Source organism: Oncorhynchus mykiss, unplaced genomic scaffold, assembly GCF_013265735.2.
Source record: "Oncorhynchus mykiss isolate Arlee unplaced genomic scaffold, USDA_OmykA_1.1 un_scaffold_234, whole genome shotgun sequence".
NCBI classification, from domain to species: Eukaryota; Metazoa; Chordata; class Actinopteri; order Salmoniformes; family Salmonidae; genus Oncorhynchus; species Oncorhynchus mykiss.
Genome location: NW_023493700.1, coordinates 243447 through 260142, shown reverse-complemented (window position 1 = coordinate 260142; position 16696 = coordinate 243447). Strand labels below are relative to the sequence as shown.

The 16696-nt window shown below is 40.9% G+C and overlaps 11 non-coding genes and 1 pseudogene across 11 annotated transcripts; all 12 read right to left on the bottom strand.

The window, feature by feature from the left end:
• Positions 1-323: 323 nt before the first annotated feature.
• On the bottom strand, positions 324-397 carry trnai-aau. Its single transcript has one exon. It is a non-coding gene; the product is annotated as a tRNA-Ile (tRNA).
• A 682-nt stretch (positions 398-1079) lies between these two features.
• On the bottom strand, positions 1080-1198 carry LOC118948253 (annotated as a pseudogene).
• A 5136-nt stretch (positions 1199-6334) lies between these two features.
• trnai-aau lies at positions 6335-6408 on the bottom strand. The gene has a single exon. It is a non-coding gene; the product is annotated as a tRNA-Ile (tRNA).
• A 3313-nt stretch (positions 6409-9721) lies between these two features.
• On the bottom strand, positions 9722-9794 carry trnaf-gaa. The gene has a single exon. It is a non-coding gene; the product is annotated as a tRNA-Phe (tRNA).
• Positions 9795-11498: 1704 nt separating this feature from the next.
• trnaf-gaa lies at positions 11499-11571 on the bottom strand. The gene has a single exon. It is a non-coding gene; the product is annotated as a tRNA-Phe (tRNA).
• An 82-nt stretch (positions 11572-11653) lies between these two features.
• On the bottom strand, positions 11654-11727 carry trnan-auu. The gene has a single exon. It is a non-coding gene; the product is annotated as a tRNA-Asn (tRNA).
• A 446-nt stretch (positions 11728-12173) lies between these two features.
• On the bottom strand, positions 12174-12246 carry trnaf-gaa. The gene has a single exon. It is a non-coding gene; the product is annotated as a tRNA-Phe (tRNA).
• An 82-nt stretch (positions 12247-12328) lies between these two features.
• trnai-aau lies at positions 12329-12402 on the bottom strand. Its single transcript has one exon. It is a non-coding gene; the product is annotated as a tRNA-Ile (tRNA).
• Positions 12403-13282: 880 nt separating this feature from the next.
• On the bottom strand, positions 13283-13355 carry trnaf-gaa. Its single transcript has one exon. It is a non-coding gene; the product is annotated as a tRNA-Phe (tRNA).
• An 82-nt stretch (positions 13356-13437) lies between these two features.
• On the bottom strand, positions 13438-13511 carry trnai-aau. The gene has a single exon. It is a non-coding gene; the product is annotated as a tRNA-Ile (tRNA).
• A 446-nt stretch (positions 13512-13957) lies between these two features.
• Positions 13958-14030, bottom strand: trnaf-gaa. The gene has a single exon. It is a non-coding gene; the product is annotated as a tRNA-Phe (tRNA).
• A 75-nt stretch (positions 14031-14105) lies between these two features.
• trnai-aau lies at positions 14106-14179 on the bottom strand. The gene has a single exon. It is a non-coding gene; the product is annotated as a tRNA-Ile (tRNA).
• Positions 14180-16696: the final 2517 nt, after the last annotated feature.

The window sequence follows — 16696 nt, the reverse complement described above, 5'->3', positions numbered from 1 at the left end:
TAACAATGACAAGCAACTTTCCTGTAACACTGATGTCAAAATGTCAGATGAAAAAGCAAGAAATCACTTACTTTCAGAGGAGCAGCGTAGCACACACCATTGAGGCCCACAAACAAAGCTGTGGATAGTTTCCTTGAAGCCAGAGCATGAAGATAGAACAAATACAAATGCCGAAACCAGGGATCGAACCAGGGACCTTAAGATCTTCAGTCTAACGCTCTGCCAACTGAGCTATTTCGGCATTTCACTAATTTTAATTCTGTGGCACCCTTGACAATTCACATGCATGTGACTCACAATTTTGACACTCAAAATGTACATCATAGCCAGTACGGGGATCGAACCCATGACCTTGGCGTTATTAGCACCACACTCTAACCAACTGAGCTAACCGGCCATTTGCTAATTTGCTCAATTGTTGAAATGCACCGAGCCTCTGCAAGTGCTGGCACATAAACAAACAAGTCCACCAACAGCATAGCCTGACAAGACTGGACCCTCTAGGTTGCTTCTTGCGGAAATTCCAAACGGCTGGGGAATTAGCTCAAATGCTTTGCATGCATGAGGTAGTGGGATCGATGCCTGCATTCTCCAAAAGCAAGAAACTCTCATGTAACACTGATGTCACAATGTCAGATGAAAAAGAAAGACATTACTTATTTTCAGAGAGCAGCGTATCACACACTCTAACCAACTGAGCTAACCGGCCGCTGGCTACAAAGCACAATTGTTGAGATGCACCGAGCCTCTGCAAGTGCTGGACCACAAACTAACAAGTCCACCAACATCATAGCCTGACAAGAATGGACACTCTTGGTTGCTCCTTGTGGCAATTCCAAACAGCTGGGGCATTTGATCAATTGGTATTATGTTTGCTTAGCATGCTGTCGGTACACAGGATCCAAGAAAACTCCAAGAAAGTGGAAGAAATTGCATATACTGTAGCCATAATTTGTAGCACAGATTGTTGGATGAAATACAAACTAACCTTGCTTACTTATTTCAAAGCGAGGGCACATATTTCAGCCTTGTGGGAAAAAACGGACAAAGAGTTGAAATTCCACAAGGCAGTGACAAAAAGCTTACAGCACCTGGTATTCCCAGGAAGTCTCCCATCCAAATAATAACCAGGCCCGACCCTGCTTAGCTTCCGAGATCGGACGAGATCAGGCGTGCTCAGGCCGGTGTGGCCGTAAGCGAAAGGTAATCTCAAAAAGTGGAAGAAATTGCATATACTGTAGCCATAATTTGTAGCACAGATTGTTGGATGAAATACAAACAAACCTTGCTTACTTATTTCAAAGCGAGGGCACATATTTCAGCCTTGTGGGAAAAAACGGACAAAGAGTTGAAATTCCACAAGGCAGTGACAAAAAGCTTACAGCACCTGGTATTCCCAGGCGGTCTCCCATCGAAGTACTAACCAGGCCTGACCCTGCTTAGCTTCCGAGATCGGACGAGATAAGGCGTACTTTTTTTTATTTTTTTTTATTATGAAAAATCGCACAATATTTGCAACATTCAGTCAGTAATAATTGAGGATGAACAATTCACCCTTTTAATAACATCAGAAGAGTAATAGAAGAAAACCAATTTAAAACACAGTCATTCACTAATTCCAATTAATAATTAAATGCAAGTTTCCCATTTGACATTATTTCAATAAAAGTACTCCCCCACACAAACAGTTTTTCAAAATTTCCTCCACCGTATTTATATATTATCTCTGTATCATTTTCTAAAGTCCTCCTAAAAAGACCTTCCACACTCACACATTTCCCTTCATAATGACCCATATTCCTTCTTTGTCTTACAGCATATCTAGCATGACTTAAAACATAATTAACCAAATTAAAATTCAAAACTTTACTTTTCCCATTAATACCAAAAATAAAGAATCTCTTCCATTCCACCCCATTAAAAATCTCCTCCCCCCAATGTTTTACTAAAAGCCCTTTTAAAAACTCATGAAAATCTTTTAACCTGCTACATTCAACAAAAAAGTGCATAAAATGTTCCACCCCTGTACCACAAATATCACATTCTCTTTTAATATCCCTATTTATTTGATGCAAAACCACATTTGTAAAAATCCTATTATGTTTAAATTTAAAATCATTGTCTTCACACTCTATAGAATTATATTTTACATTTACATTCTTCCATATTGATTTCACATCCATATTTGCAAACACCCTAGACCACACTTTTTCCGACGCAGGAACTTTTATCTCTTTTAAAATACATTTACTATAAACCATTTTAACTTTTAAACCTGATAAATCATGTTTCTCCCCATTACTTTCATAATATAAAACCGGTAAACCCTCTAGATCTTTTAGCCACCTCTGTATTTATTAAAATCACCCACTCCCCAGGAATACATCCTAATATTTTCTTGTACATATTCTCCACAGTAGTTTTACTAATCTCTTCATCTATTTCAACCACATTATCATATATTGCCTGCAACGGAAGGAACCCAGGAATTACCTCATATACAGTACAATGTCACCTATCTGCCTCATCCCAGCCCTCATAAAATATTTACAAAACAACGTCATATTATTACACTTTATCTTTGGATTTAAAAATATCGGTTGACATAAAATATCTTCTAAAATGGTACATTCATAATAAATATTTGGTAAAAATTGCCCCCAAGCCTCAAACACTTCTCTATAAAACAACGGTATATTTCCTAACATTTCTTTCTTCATACTCATCAATAAACCATTGTCCCCCACCCTCCCTACCTCTTGCAAATAATCTTTAAAAAACCTTTTCCACCCATAATCCAATTCACCAAATAAATATTTCCGTACCATTTTGACTCTAATTGCAGTTTTCCTTACACTTAAATCTACCAACTTCAAACCCCCCTCCTCATAACCTGCAATCAAAGTTTTAAAAGCAATTTTCACCCCCTTCCCGTCCCATAAAAAATCAACTAAAATCTTATTCATTTCAGATAAAACCCATTCTGGCATATCCAAAACATTCATTACATAAATAAAAATTGACATCAACAAGGAATTTATCACAATGACTTTCCCTTTTAACTTCAAAGACCTCCCCCTCCATATATTTACTACCTTCCTAACTTTATTTATCACACCACTCCATGTCAAATCCCTAGCTTCTATTTCGTTCACCCCTAAAAACACTCCTAACACCTTAAAATAATCTTTTACCACCTTAAAAGTAAAATTCCCCTCATTAATCTTCCCAATATACATTACAACTGACTTCTCCATGTTAACCTTTGCACCTGATGCTTGTCCATATACTTTAAAACACTCCATCACCCTTTTTACACTTCCCTCATCTCTAACTGTTATAGTGGTATCATCTGCGTATTGATGAATCAAACTAAAACCTTCTTGTGGAGTCTGTACACAATTTATAAGATGGTGGAAGTAATTCTTCCACCATCCAGCCTTGAAATCAACCCACTCCCCTCCACAAAAGCTTTATCAAAACATTCCCTTCCATAACAATGAAACGTATCTATATGCTTCTTAAACAATACTATACAATTCTTAAACAAAAAATAGCATACCTCACAAAACTCAAAGCAACATTTAACAAAACAACATTAACACCCTCACATTTACCAGCCACGCCAAATAACACCAATTCATTCCACACATATTTTTTACAAATATCACCCTTCCAGTTTCTATGTATCATTCCCTTTACCTTACAAAATAAACATTTTAACTTTTAACATTCCACAAACAAATGTATTACATTTTCCGGTAACTCACCACATAGATCACATTCTCTTTTTATTTCCCTATTGATTTGATGTAACACCACCTTTGTATATATACGATTATGCCTTATTTTAAAATCGTTACTTTCACATTCCATTCTATTATATTTTACATTTAAAGTTTTCCATGTCTTTTTTACGTCCAAAGTTGGAAAAATTCCTTTCCAAACTTTCTCCGCAGCTGGCCTTTTCACATTTTTCTCTACCATTATTTTATAGAATTGTTTCACCGGGATACTAGATAATTGAGCCTTCTCCTTACTGTTACCAATAAATAAATTAGGAAAGACAAATAAATCTTCTCTAACAACTTCACTATTTATTAAATCCACCCATGTGTTTGGTATACTTTCTTTTATCTTCTCGTACATATTCTTCACTGTTCCCCTACCCACCTCTACATCCCATTCATGGATGGTGTCAAAAATAGCTTCTTCAGGAAAAAAACCTGGAATTACCTCATATGTGTAATCTTTTATCTGTCTAAGACCTGCACTCATGAATACTTCACTATATAACACCTTTTCTTCGTACTTAATTTTCTCATTTAGAAAAACAGGATGATTCATAATTAGGTCAATATGCCCACACTCATAATACACATTAGGCAACAACTCTGCCCATGCATTTAGCACTTCTTTATAAAAATCTGGTACCTTTTCACACATTTTCCTTTTAAGACCCATCAACAAACCATTATCTTCACATCCACCACTCTCATCTAAATAGACTTTGAAAAAATGTTTCCAGCCATAATCTAAACTGTCATATAAATATTTCTTTACTGTTTTTATCCTAATAGCTTTTCTTTTAATGTCAAAAGTTTTAAACCTCCATCATCATAGTCCGCTATCAATGTTTTCTGCGCAATTCTAACACCTTTACCATCCCATATAAAATTAGACACCACATTATTCAATTCATTTATAACCCACTCTGGCATGTCTAGAACTCCCAAAATATACACAAGTTTAGATGATACCAAAGCATTTACTACAATTACTTTACCTTTTAACTTTAATTTTCTATTTTTCCAGAAATTCAAAGTTAGCTTGATTTTATTGAGGATCCCCGTCCAAGTTATATCCCTTGCCTCTTTCTCCTTTACACCAATATTTACTCCGAGCACCTTCATAAAATCCTTAGCTACCTTAAATGGAATCTCACACTTATTTGCATTGATATCCCCCAAAAACATAATTTCCGTCTTCTCTATATTAACTTCAGCCCCCGATGCCTTACAGTAGATATCTATGATTTTCATAATGCTTTCAATGCTACCTACATCCTTCACAGTAAAAGTAGTGTCATCAGTGTACTGATGTATAACACTGACACCACCACCTGGGATTCCAACACCCCTCACCTCTTTGTCTCCAAGTATTAAAACAGCTAAAGGTTCCGTAGAAACACTGTACAATAGAGCTGACAAAGGACAACCCTGCCTTACTTACCTCTCTATAGGGAAAGTATCTGTTAACACTCCGTTACATTTAACACAACTTTTTGCTCCACTATACAACAAGTTAATCCAAGATACAAATTTTGGCCCAAAACCAAACCTCTCCAAAGTCTGTAGCAGAAAACTATGTTCCACTTTATCAAAAGCTTTCTTAAAATCTAAACTTAAAACTATACCACCTTCATTTTTCATTTGCTTAACAACATCTCTAATTGTACAAATTACATCTGCAACATCTCTTCCAGGTATTCAGTAGGCTTGTGTTGATGTAATAATACGTCCAATCACCTTTTTCATCCTATTAGCTAAAACTTGAGTCAGTATTTTATAATCTGAATTTAGAAGACTAATAGGCCTATAATTTTCTAACTTTAACCTACTGCCTCTATTTTTAAATAAGATGGTTAACATACCAATTGACATAGACTCAGGGATTTCCTTATTCTCTTCCATATACTGAAAAACCTTCAATAAAATGGGTGCCAAAGTATCCACAAAATCTTTATAGAATTAATTTGTTAAACCATCCAAACCTGGACTTTTATTTCCTTGAGTGTTCTCAATTGCTTCCTTGATTTCTATAATTGAAATCTCTTCATCACACATCCTTCTATCTGCCTGAGATACTTTGGCACTGATTTTCTCCAACACTTTTGCAACACACACTTTGTCCACATCATTCTTTTTATAAAGATTTCTGTAAAAGGATTCAACTGAATCTACGATATCAACAAAATCATTTACCTTTACACCTTTTTCATTTTCCAATTCTAAAATATAACTCTTAAATTGCTTTCGTTTTTCAAGACTCAGAAAAAAGGAAGTAGATTTCTCTCCCTCCAAGGCATACTGTGCCTTACTCCTAACAATAGCAACTAAACATTTCTTTTTTTCATAAAACCCTAGCTCTGCATGGATTTTCAAATAGTTCTCAACATCATAGTCTGGATCAGCATCGGCCTTTTCAAGTTCACGTAACATCCTATTTCTAAGCATTTTTTCTTTCACCTTATCTACACGGTTACGATTTTTAAAGTACCCTTGACAATTCACATGCATGTGACTCACAATTTTGACACTCAAAATGTACATCATAGCCAGTACGGGGATCGAACCCATGACCTTGGCGTTATTAGCACCACACTCTAACCAACTGAGCTAACCAGCCATTTGCTATTTTGCTCAATTGTGGCAATGCACCGAGCCTCTGCAAGTGCTGGCACGTAAACAAACAAGTCCACCAACAGCATAGCCTGACGAGACTGGACCCTCTAGGTTGCTTCTTGCGGAAATTCCAAACGGCTGGGGAATTAGCTCAAATGCTTTGCATGCGTGAGGTAGTGGGATCGATGCCTGCATTCTCCAAAAGCAAATTCTTTCATGGATCCAAGAAAACTCCAGTTCACACTTCATGCAGCCTTGTCTTACGACAACCTACTGTCATGTAAACAATGACAAGAAACTGTCATGTAACAATGACAAGAAACTCTCATGTAACACTGATGTCACAATGTCAGATGAAAAAGAAAGACATTACTTACTTTCAGAGGAGCAGCGTATCACACACTCTAACCAACTGAGCTAACCGGCCGCTGGCTACAGAGCACAATTGTTGAGATGCACCGAGCCTCTGCAAGTGCTGGAGCACAAACTAACAAGTCCACCAACAGCATAGCCTGACAAGACTGGACACTCTTGGTTGCTCCTTGTGGCAATTCAAAACAGCTGGGGAATTTGATCAATTGGTATTGTGTTTGCTTAGCATGCTATAGTTAGTGGGATCGATTCCCGCATTTCCCAAAAACATTTTTTTTTGTGGATCCAAGAAAGCTCCAGTTCACACTTCATGCAGCCTTGTCTTTCGACAACCTACTGTCATGTAACAATGACAAGCAACTTTCCTGTAACACTGATGTCAAAATGTCAGATGAAAAAGCAAGAAATTACTTACTTTCAGAGGAGCAGCGTAGCACACACCATTGAGGCCCACAAACAAAGCTGTGGATAGTTTCCTTGAAGCCAGAGCATGAAGAAAGAACAAATACAAATGCAGAAACAGGGACCTTTAGATCTTCAGTCTAACGCTCTCCCAACTGAGCTATTTCGGCAATTCACTAATTTTAATTCTGTGGCACCCTTGACAATTCACATGCATGTGACTCACAATTTTGACACTCAAAATGTACATCATAGCCAATATGGGGATCGAACCCATGACCTTGGCGTTATTAGCACCACACTCTAACCAACTCAGCTAACCGGCCATTTGCTATTTTGCTCAATTGTTGAAATGCACCGAGCCTCTGCAAGTGCTGGCACGTAAACAAACAAGTCCACCAACAGCATAGCCTGACAAGACTGGACCTTCTAGGTTGCTTCTTGCGGAAATTCCAAACGGCTGGGGAATTAGCTCAAATGCTTTGCATGCGTGAGGTAGTGGGATCGATGCCTGCATTCTCCAAAAGCAAATTCTTTAATGGATCCAAGAAAACTACAGTTCACACTTCATGCAGCCTTGTCTTACGACAACCTACTGTCATGTAAACAATGACAAGAAACTTTCCTGTAACACTGATGTCAAAATGTCAGATGAAAAAGCAAGAAATTACTTACTTTCAGAGGAGCAGCGTAGCACACACCATTGAGGCCCACAAACAAAGCTGTGGATAGTTTCCTTGAAGCCAGAGCATGAAGAAAGAACAAATACAAATGCCGAAATCCGGGATCGAACCAGGGACCTTATAATCTTCAGTCTAACGCTCTCCCAACTGAGCTATTTCGGCAATTCACTAAATTTAATTCTGTGGCACCCTTGACAATTCACATGCATGTGACTCACAATTTTGACACTCAAAATGTACATCATAACCAGTACGGGGATCGAACCCATGACCATGGCATTATTAGCACCACACTCTAACCAACTGAGCTAACCAGCCATTTGCTATTTTGCTCAATTGTGGCAATGCACCGAGCCTCTGCAAGTGCTGGCACGTAAACAAACAAGTCCAACAACAGCATAGCCTGACGAGACTGGACCCTCTAGGTTGCTTCTTGCGGAAATTCCAAACGTCTGGGGAATTAGCTCAAATGCTTTGCATGCGTGAGGTAGTGGGATCGATGCCTGCATTCTCCAAAAGCAAATTCTTTCATGGATCCAAGAAAACTCCAGTTCACACTTCATGCAGCCTTGTCTTACGACAACCTACTGTCATGTAAACAATGACAAGAAACTGTCATGTAACAATGACAAGAAACTCTCATGTAACACTGATGTCACAATGTCAGATGAAAAAGAAAGACATTACTTACTTTCAGAGGAGCAGCGTATCACACACTCTAACCAACTGAGCTAACCGGCCGCTGGCTACAGAGCACAATTGTTGAGATGCACCGAGCCTCTGCAAGTGCTGGAGCACAAACTAACAAGTCCACCAACAGCATAGCCTGACAAGACTGGACACTCTTGGTTGCTCCTTGTGGCAATTACAAACAGCTGGGGAATTTGATCAATTGGTATTGTGTTTGCTTAGCATGCTATAGGTAGTGGGATCGATTCCCGCAATCCCCAAAAACATTTTTTTTTGTGGATCCAAGAAAGCCCCACTTCACACTTCATGCAGCCTTGTCTTACGACAACCTACTGTCATGTAACAATGACAAGCAACTTTCCTGTAACACTGATGTCAAAATGTCAGATGAAAAAGCAAGAAATTACTTACTTTCAGAGGAGCAGCGTAGCACACACCATTGAGGCCCACAAACAAAGCTGTGGATAGTTTCCTTGAAGCCAGAGCATGAAGAAAGAACAAATACAAATGCCGAAACAGGGACCTTTAGATCTTCAGTCTAACGCTCTCCCAACTGAGCTATTTCGGCAATTCACTAATTTTAATTCTGTGGCACCCTTGACAATTCACATGCATGTGACTCACAATTTTGACACTCAAAATGTACATCATAGCCAATATGGGGATCGAACCCATGACCTTGGCTTTATTAGCACCACACTCTAACCAACTCAGCTAACCGGCCATTTGCTATTTTGCTCAATTGTTGAAATGCACCGAGCCTCTGCAAGTGCTGGCACGTAAACAAACAAGTCCACCAACAGCATAGCCTGACAAGACTGGACCCTCTAGGTTGCTTCTTGCGGAAATTCCAAACGGCTGGGGAATTAGCTCAAATGCTTTGCATGCGTGAGGTAGTGGGATCGATGCCTGCATTCTCCAAAAGCAAATTCTTTCATGGATCCAAGAAAACTCCAGTTCACACTTCATGCAGCCTTGTCTTACGACAACCTACTGTCATGTAAACAATGACAAGAAACTTTCCTGTAACACTGATGTCAAAATGTCAGATGAAAAAGCAAGAAATTACTTACTTTCAGAGGAGCAGCGTAGCACACACCATTGAGGCCCACAAACAAAGCTGTGGATAGTTTCCTTGAAGCCAGAGCATGAAGTAAGAACAAATACAAATGCCGAAACCCGGGATCGAACCAGGGACCTTTAGATCTTCAGTCTAACGCTCTCCCAACTGAGCTATTTCGGCAATTCACTAATTTTAATTCTGTGGCACCCTTGACAATTCACATGCATGTGACTCACAATTTTGACACTCAAAATGTACATCATAGCCAGTACGGGGATCGAACCCATGACCTTGGCGTTATTAGCACCACACTCTAACCAAATGAGCTAACCAGCCATTTGCTATTTTGCTCAATTGTGGCAATGCACCGAGCCTCTGCAAGTGCTGGCACGTAAACAAACAAGTCCACCAACAGCATAGCCTGATGAGACTGGACCCTCTAGGTTGCTTCTTGCGGAAATTCCAAACGGCTGGGGAATTAGCTCAAATGCTTTGCATGCGTGAGGTAGTGGGATCGATGCCTGCATTCTCCAAAAGCAAATTCTTTCATGGATCCAAGAAAACTCCAGTTCACACTTCATGCAGCCTTGTCTTACGACAACCTACTGTCATGTAAACAATGACAAGAAACTGTCATGTAACAATGACAAGAAACTCTCATGTAACACTGATGTCACAATGTCAGATGAAAAAGAAAGACATTACTTACTTTCAGAGGAGCAGCGTATCAAACACTCTAACCAACTGAGCTAACCGGCCGCTGGCTACAGAGCACAATTGTTGAGATGCACCGAGCCTCTGCAAGTGCTGGAGCACAAACTAACAAGTCCACCAACAGCATAGCCTGACAAGACTGGACACTCTTGGTTGCTCCTTGTGGCAATTCCAAACAGCTGGGGAATTTGATCAATTGGTATTGTGTTTGCTTAGCATGCTATAGTTAGTGGGATCGATTCCCGCAATCCCCAAAAACAATTTTTGTTGTGGATCCAAGAAAGCTCCAGTTCACACTTCATGCAGCCTTGTCTTACGACAACCTACTGTCATGTAACAATGACAAGCAACTTTCCTGTAACACTGATGTCAAAATGTCAGATGAAAAAGCAAGAAATTACTTACTTTTAGAGGAGCAGCGTAGCACACACCATTGAGGCCCACAAACAAAGCTGTGGATAGTTTCCTTGAAGCCAGAGCATGAAGATAGAACAAATACAAATGCCGAAACCAGGGATCGAACCTTTAGATCTTCAGTCTAACGCTCTCCCAACTGAGCTATTTCGGCAATTCACTAATTTTAATTCTGTGGCACCCTTGACAATTCACATGCATGTGACTCACAATTTTGACACTCAAAATGTACATCATAGCCAGTACAGGGATCGAACCCATGACCGTGGCGTTATTAGCACCACACTCTAACCAACTGAGCTAACCGGCCATTTGCTATTTTGCTCAATTGTTGAAATGCACCGAGCCTCTGCAAGTGCTGGCACGTAAACAAACAAGTCCACCAACAGCATAGCCTGACAAGACTGGACCCTCTAGGTTGCTTCTTGCGGAAATTCCAAACGGCTGGGGAATTAGCTCAAATGCTTTGCATGCGTGAGGTAGTGGGATCGATGCCTGCATTCTCCAAAAGCAAATTCTTTCATGGATCCAAGAAAACTCCAGTTCACACTTCATGCAGCCTTGTCTTACGACAACCTACTGTCATGTAAACAATGACAAGAAACTTTCCTGTAACACTGATGTCAAAATGTCAGATGAAAAAGCAAGAAATTACTTACTTTCAGAGGAGCAGAGTAGCAAACACCATTGAGGCCCACAAACAAAGCTGTGGATAGTTTCCTTGAAGCCAGAGCATGAAGAAAGAACAAATACAAATGCCGAAACCCGGGATCGAACAAGGGACCTTTAGATCTTCAGTCTAACGCTCTCCCAACTGAGCTATTTCGGCAATTCACTAATTTTAATTCTGTGGCACCCTTGACAATTCACATGCATGTGACTCACAAATTTGACACTCAAAATGTACATCATAGCCAGTACGGGGATCGAACCCATGACCTTGGCGTTAATAGCACCACACTCTAACCAACTGAGCTAACTAGCCATTTGCCATTTTGCTCAATTGTGGCAATGCACCGAGCCTCTGCAAGTGCTGGCACGTAAACAAACAAGTCCACCAACAGCATAGCCTGACAAGACTGGACCCTCTAGGTTGCTTCTTGCGGAAATTCCAAACGGCTGGGGAATTAGCTCAAATGCTTTGCATGCGTGAGGTAGTGGGATCGATGCCTGCATTCTCCAAAAGCAAATTCTTTCATGGATCCAAGAAAACTCCAGTTCACACTTCATGCAGCCTTGTCTTACGACAACCTACTGTCATGTAAACAATGACAAGAAACTTTCCTGTAACACTGATGTCAAAATGTCAGATGAAAAAGCAAGAAATTACTTACTTTCAGAGGAGCAGAGTAGCACACACCATTGAGGCCCACAAACAAAGCTGTGGATAGTTTCCTTGAAGCCAGAGCATGAAGAAAGAACAAATACAAATGCCAAAACCCGGGATCGAACCAGGGACCTTTAGATCTTCAGTCTAACGCTCTCCCAACTGAGCTATTTCGGCAATTCACTAATTTTAATTCTGTGGCACCCTTGACAATTCACATGCATGTGACTCACAATTTTGACACTCAAAATGTACATCATAGCCAGTACGGGGATCGAACCCGTGACCTTGGCGTTATTAGCACCACACTCTAACCAACTGAGCTAACTAGCCATTTGCCATTTTGCTCAATTGTGGCAATGCACCGAGCCTCTGCAAGTGCTGGCACGTAAACAAACAAGTCCACCAACAGCATAGCCTGACGAGACTGGACTCTCTAGGTTGCTTCTTGCGGAAATTCCAAACGTCTGGGGAATTAGCTCAAATGCTTTGCATGCGTGAGGTAGTGGGATCGATGCCTGCATTCTCCAAAAGCAAATTCTTTCATGGATCCAAGAAAACTCCAGTTCACACTTCATGCAGCCTTGTCTTACGACAACCTACTGTCATGTAAACAATGACAAGAAACTGTCATGTAACAATGACAAGAAACTCTCATGTAACACTGATGTCACAATGTCAGATGAAAAAGAAAGACATTACTTACTTTCAGAGGAGCAGCGTATCACACACTCTAACCAACTGAGCTAACCGGCCGCTGGCTACAGAGCACAATTGTTGAGATGCACCGAGCCTCTGTAAGTGCTGGAGCACAAACTAACAAGTCCACCAACAGCATAGCCTGACAAGACTGGACACTCTTGGTTGCTCCTTGTGGCAATTCCAAACAGCTGGGGAATTTGATCAATTGGTATTGTGTTTGCTTAGCATGCTATAGTTAGTGGGATCGATTACCGCAATCCCCAAAAACAATTTTTGTTGTGAATCCAAGAAAGCTCCAGTTCACACTTCATGCAGCCTTGTCTTACGACAACCTACTGTCATGTAACAATGACAAGCAACTTTCCTGTAACACTGATGTCAAAATGTCAAATGAAAAAGCAAGAAATCACTTACTTTCAGAGGAGCAGCGTAGCACACACCATTGAGGCCCACAAACAAAGCTGTGGATAGTTTCCTTGAAGCCAGAGCATGAAGATAGAACAAATACAAATGCCGAAACCAGGGATCGAACCAGGGACCTTTAGATCTTCAGTCTAACGCTCTCCCAACTGAGCTATTTCGGCAATTCGCTAATTTGAATTCTGTGGCACCCTTGACAATTCACATGCATGTGACTCACAAATTTGACACTCAAAATGTACATCATAGCCAGTACGGGGATCGAACCCATGACCTTGGCGCTATTAGCACCACACTCTAACCAACTGAGCTAACCGGCCATTTGCTATTTTGCTCAATTGTTGAAATGCACCGAGCCTCTGCAAGTGCTGGCACGTAAACAAACAAGTCCACCAACAGCATAGCCTGACAAGACTGGACCCTCTAGGTTGCTTCTTGCGGAAATTCCAAACGGCTGGGGAATTAGCTCAAATGCTTTGCATGCGTGAGGTAGTGGGATCGATGCCTGCATTCTCCAAAAGCAAATTCTTTCATGGATCCAAGAAAACTCCAGTTCACACTTCATGCAGCCTTGTCGTACGACAACCTACTGTCATGTAAACAATGACAAGAAACTTTCCTGTAACACTGATGTCAAAATGTCAGATGAAAAAGCAAGAAATTACTTACTTTCAGAGGAGCAGAGTAGCACACACCATTGAGGCCCACAAACAAAGCTGTGGATAGTTTCCTTGAAGCCAGAGCATGAAGAAAGAACAAATACAAATGCCGAAACCCGGGATCGAACCAGGGACCTTTAGATCTTCAGTCTAACGCTCTCCCAACTGAGCTATTTCGGCAATTCACTAATTTTAATTCTGTGGCACCCTTGACATGCATGTGACTCACAATTTTGACACTCAAAATGTACATCATAGCCAGTACGGGGATCGAACCCATGACCTTGGCGTTATTAGCACCACACTCTAACCAACTGAGCTAACCAGCCATTTGCCATTTTGCTCAATTGTGGCAATGCACCGAGCCTCTGCAAGTGCTGGCACGTAAACAAACAAGTCCACCAACAGCATAGCCTGACGAGACTGGACCCTCTAGGTTGCTTCTTGCGGAAATTCCAAACGTCTGGGGAATTAGCTCAAATGCTTTGCATGCGTGAGGTAGTGGGATCGATGCCTGCATTCTCCAAAAGCAAATTCTTTCATGGATCCAAGAAAACTCCAGTTCACACTTCATGCAGCCTTGTCTTACGACAACCTACTGTCATGTAAACAATGACAAGAAACTGTCATGTAACAATGACAAGAAACTCTCATGTAACACTGATGTCACAATGTCAGATGAAAAAGAAAGACATTACTTACTTTCAGAGGAGCAGCGTATCACACACTCTAACCAACTGAGCTAACCGGCCGCTGGCTACAGAGCACAATTGTTGAGATGCACCGAGCCTCTGTAAGTGCTGGAGCACAAACTAACAAGTCCACCAACAGCATAGCCTGACAAGACTGGACACTCTTGGTTGCTCCTTGTGGCAATTCCAAACAGCTGGGGAATTTGATCAATTGGTATTGTGTTTGCTTAGCATGCTATAGTTAGTGGGATCGATTCCCGCAATCCCCAAAAACAATTTTTGTTGTGGATCCAAGAAAGCTCCAGTTCACACTTCATGCAGCCTTGTCTTACGACAACCTACTGTCATGTAACAATGACAAGCAACTTTCCTGTAACACTGATGTCAAAATGTCAGATGAAAAAGCAAGAAATCACTTACTTTCAGAGGAGCAGCGTAGCACACACCATTGAGGCCCACAAACAAAGCTGTGGATAGTTTCCTTGAAGCCAGAGTATGAAGATAGAACAAATACAAATGCCGAAACAAGGGATCGAATCAGGGACCTTTAGATCTTCAGTCTAACGCTCTCCCAACTGAGCTATTTCGGCATTTCACTAATTTTAATTCTGTGGCACCCTTGACAATTCACATGCATGTGACTCACAATTTTGACACTCAAAATGTACATCATAGCCAGTACGGGGATCGAACCCATGACCTTGGCGTTATTAGCACCACACTCCAACCAACTGAGCTAACCGGCCATTTGCTATTTTGCTCAATTGTGGAAATGCACCGAGCCTCTGCAAGTGCTGGCACGTAAACAAACAAGTCCACCAACAGCATAGCCTGACAAGACTGGACCCTCTAGGTTGCTTCTTGCGGAAATTCCAAACGGCTGGGGAATTAGCTCAAATGCTTTGCATGCGTGAGGTAGTGGGATCGATGCCTGCATTCTCCAAAAGCAAATTCTTTCATGGATCCAAGAAAACTCCAGTTCACACTTCATGCAGCCTTGTCTTACGACAACCTACTGTCATGTAAACAATGACAAGAAACTGTCATGTAACAATGACAAGAAACTCTCATGTAACACTGATGTCACAATGTCAGATGAAAAAGAAAGACATTACTTACTTTCAGAGGAGCAGCGTATCACACACTCTAACCAACTGAGCTAACCGGCCGCTGGCTACAGAGCACAATTGTTGAGATGCACCGAGCCTCTGTAAGTGCTGGAGCACAAACTAACAAGTCCACCAACAGCATAGCCTGACAAGACTGGACACTCTTGGTTGCTCCTTGTGGCAATTCCAAACAGCTGGGGAATTTGATCAATTGGTATTGTGTTTGCTTACCATGCTATAGTTAGTGGGATCGATTCCCGCAATCCCCAAAAACAATTTTTGTTGTGGATCCAAGAAAGCTCCAGTTCACACTTCATGCAGCCTTGTCTTACGACAACCTACTGTCATGTAACAATGACAAGCAACTTTCCTGTGACACTGATGTCAAAATGTCAGATGAAAAAGCAAGAAATCACTTACTTTCAGAGGAGCAGCGTAGCACACACCATTGAGGCCCACAAACGAAGCTGTGGATAGTTTCCTTGAAGCCAGAGTATGAAGATAGAACAAATACAAATGCCGAAACCAGGGATCGAATCAGGGACCTTTAGATCTTCAGTCTAACGCTCTCCCAACTGAGCTATTTCGGCATTTCACTAATTTTAATTCTGTGGCACCCTTGACAATTCACATGCATGTGACTCACAATTTTGACACTCAAAATGTACATCATAGCCTGTACGGGGATCTAACCCATGACCTTGGCGTTATTAGCACCACACTCCAACCAACTGAGCTAACCGGCCATTTGCTATTTTGCTCAATTGTTGAAATGCACCGAGCCTCTGCAAGTGCTGGCACGTAAACAAACAAGTCCACCAACAGCATAGCCTGACAAGACTGGACCCTCTAGGTTGCTTCTTGCGGAAATTCCAAACGGCTGGGGAATTAGCTCAAATGCTTTGCATGCGTGAGGTAGTGGGATCGATGCCTGCATTCTCCAAAAGCAAATTCTTTCATGGATCCAAGAAAACTCCAGTTCACACTTCATGCAGCCTTGTCTTACGACAACCTACTGTCATGTAAACAATGACAAGAAACTTTC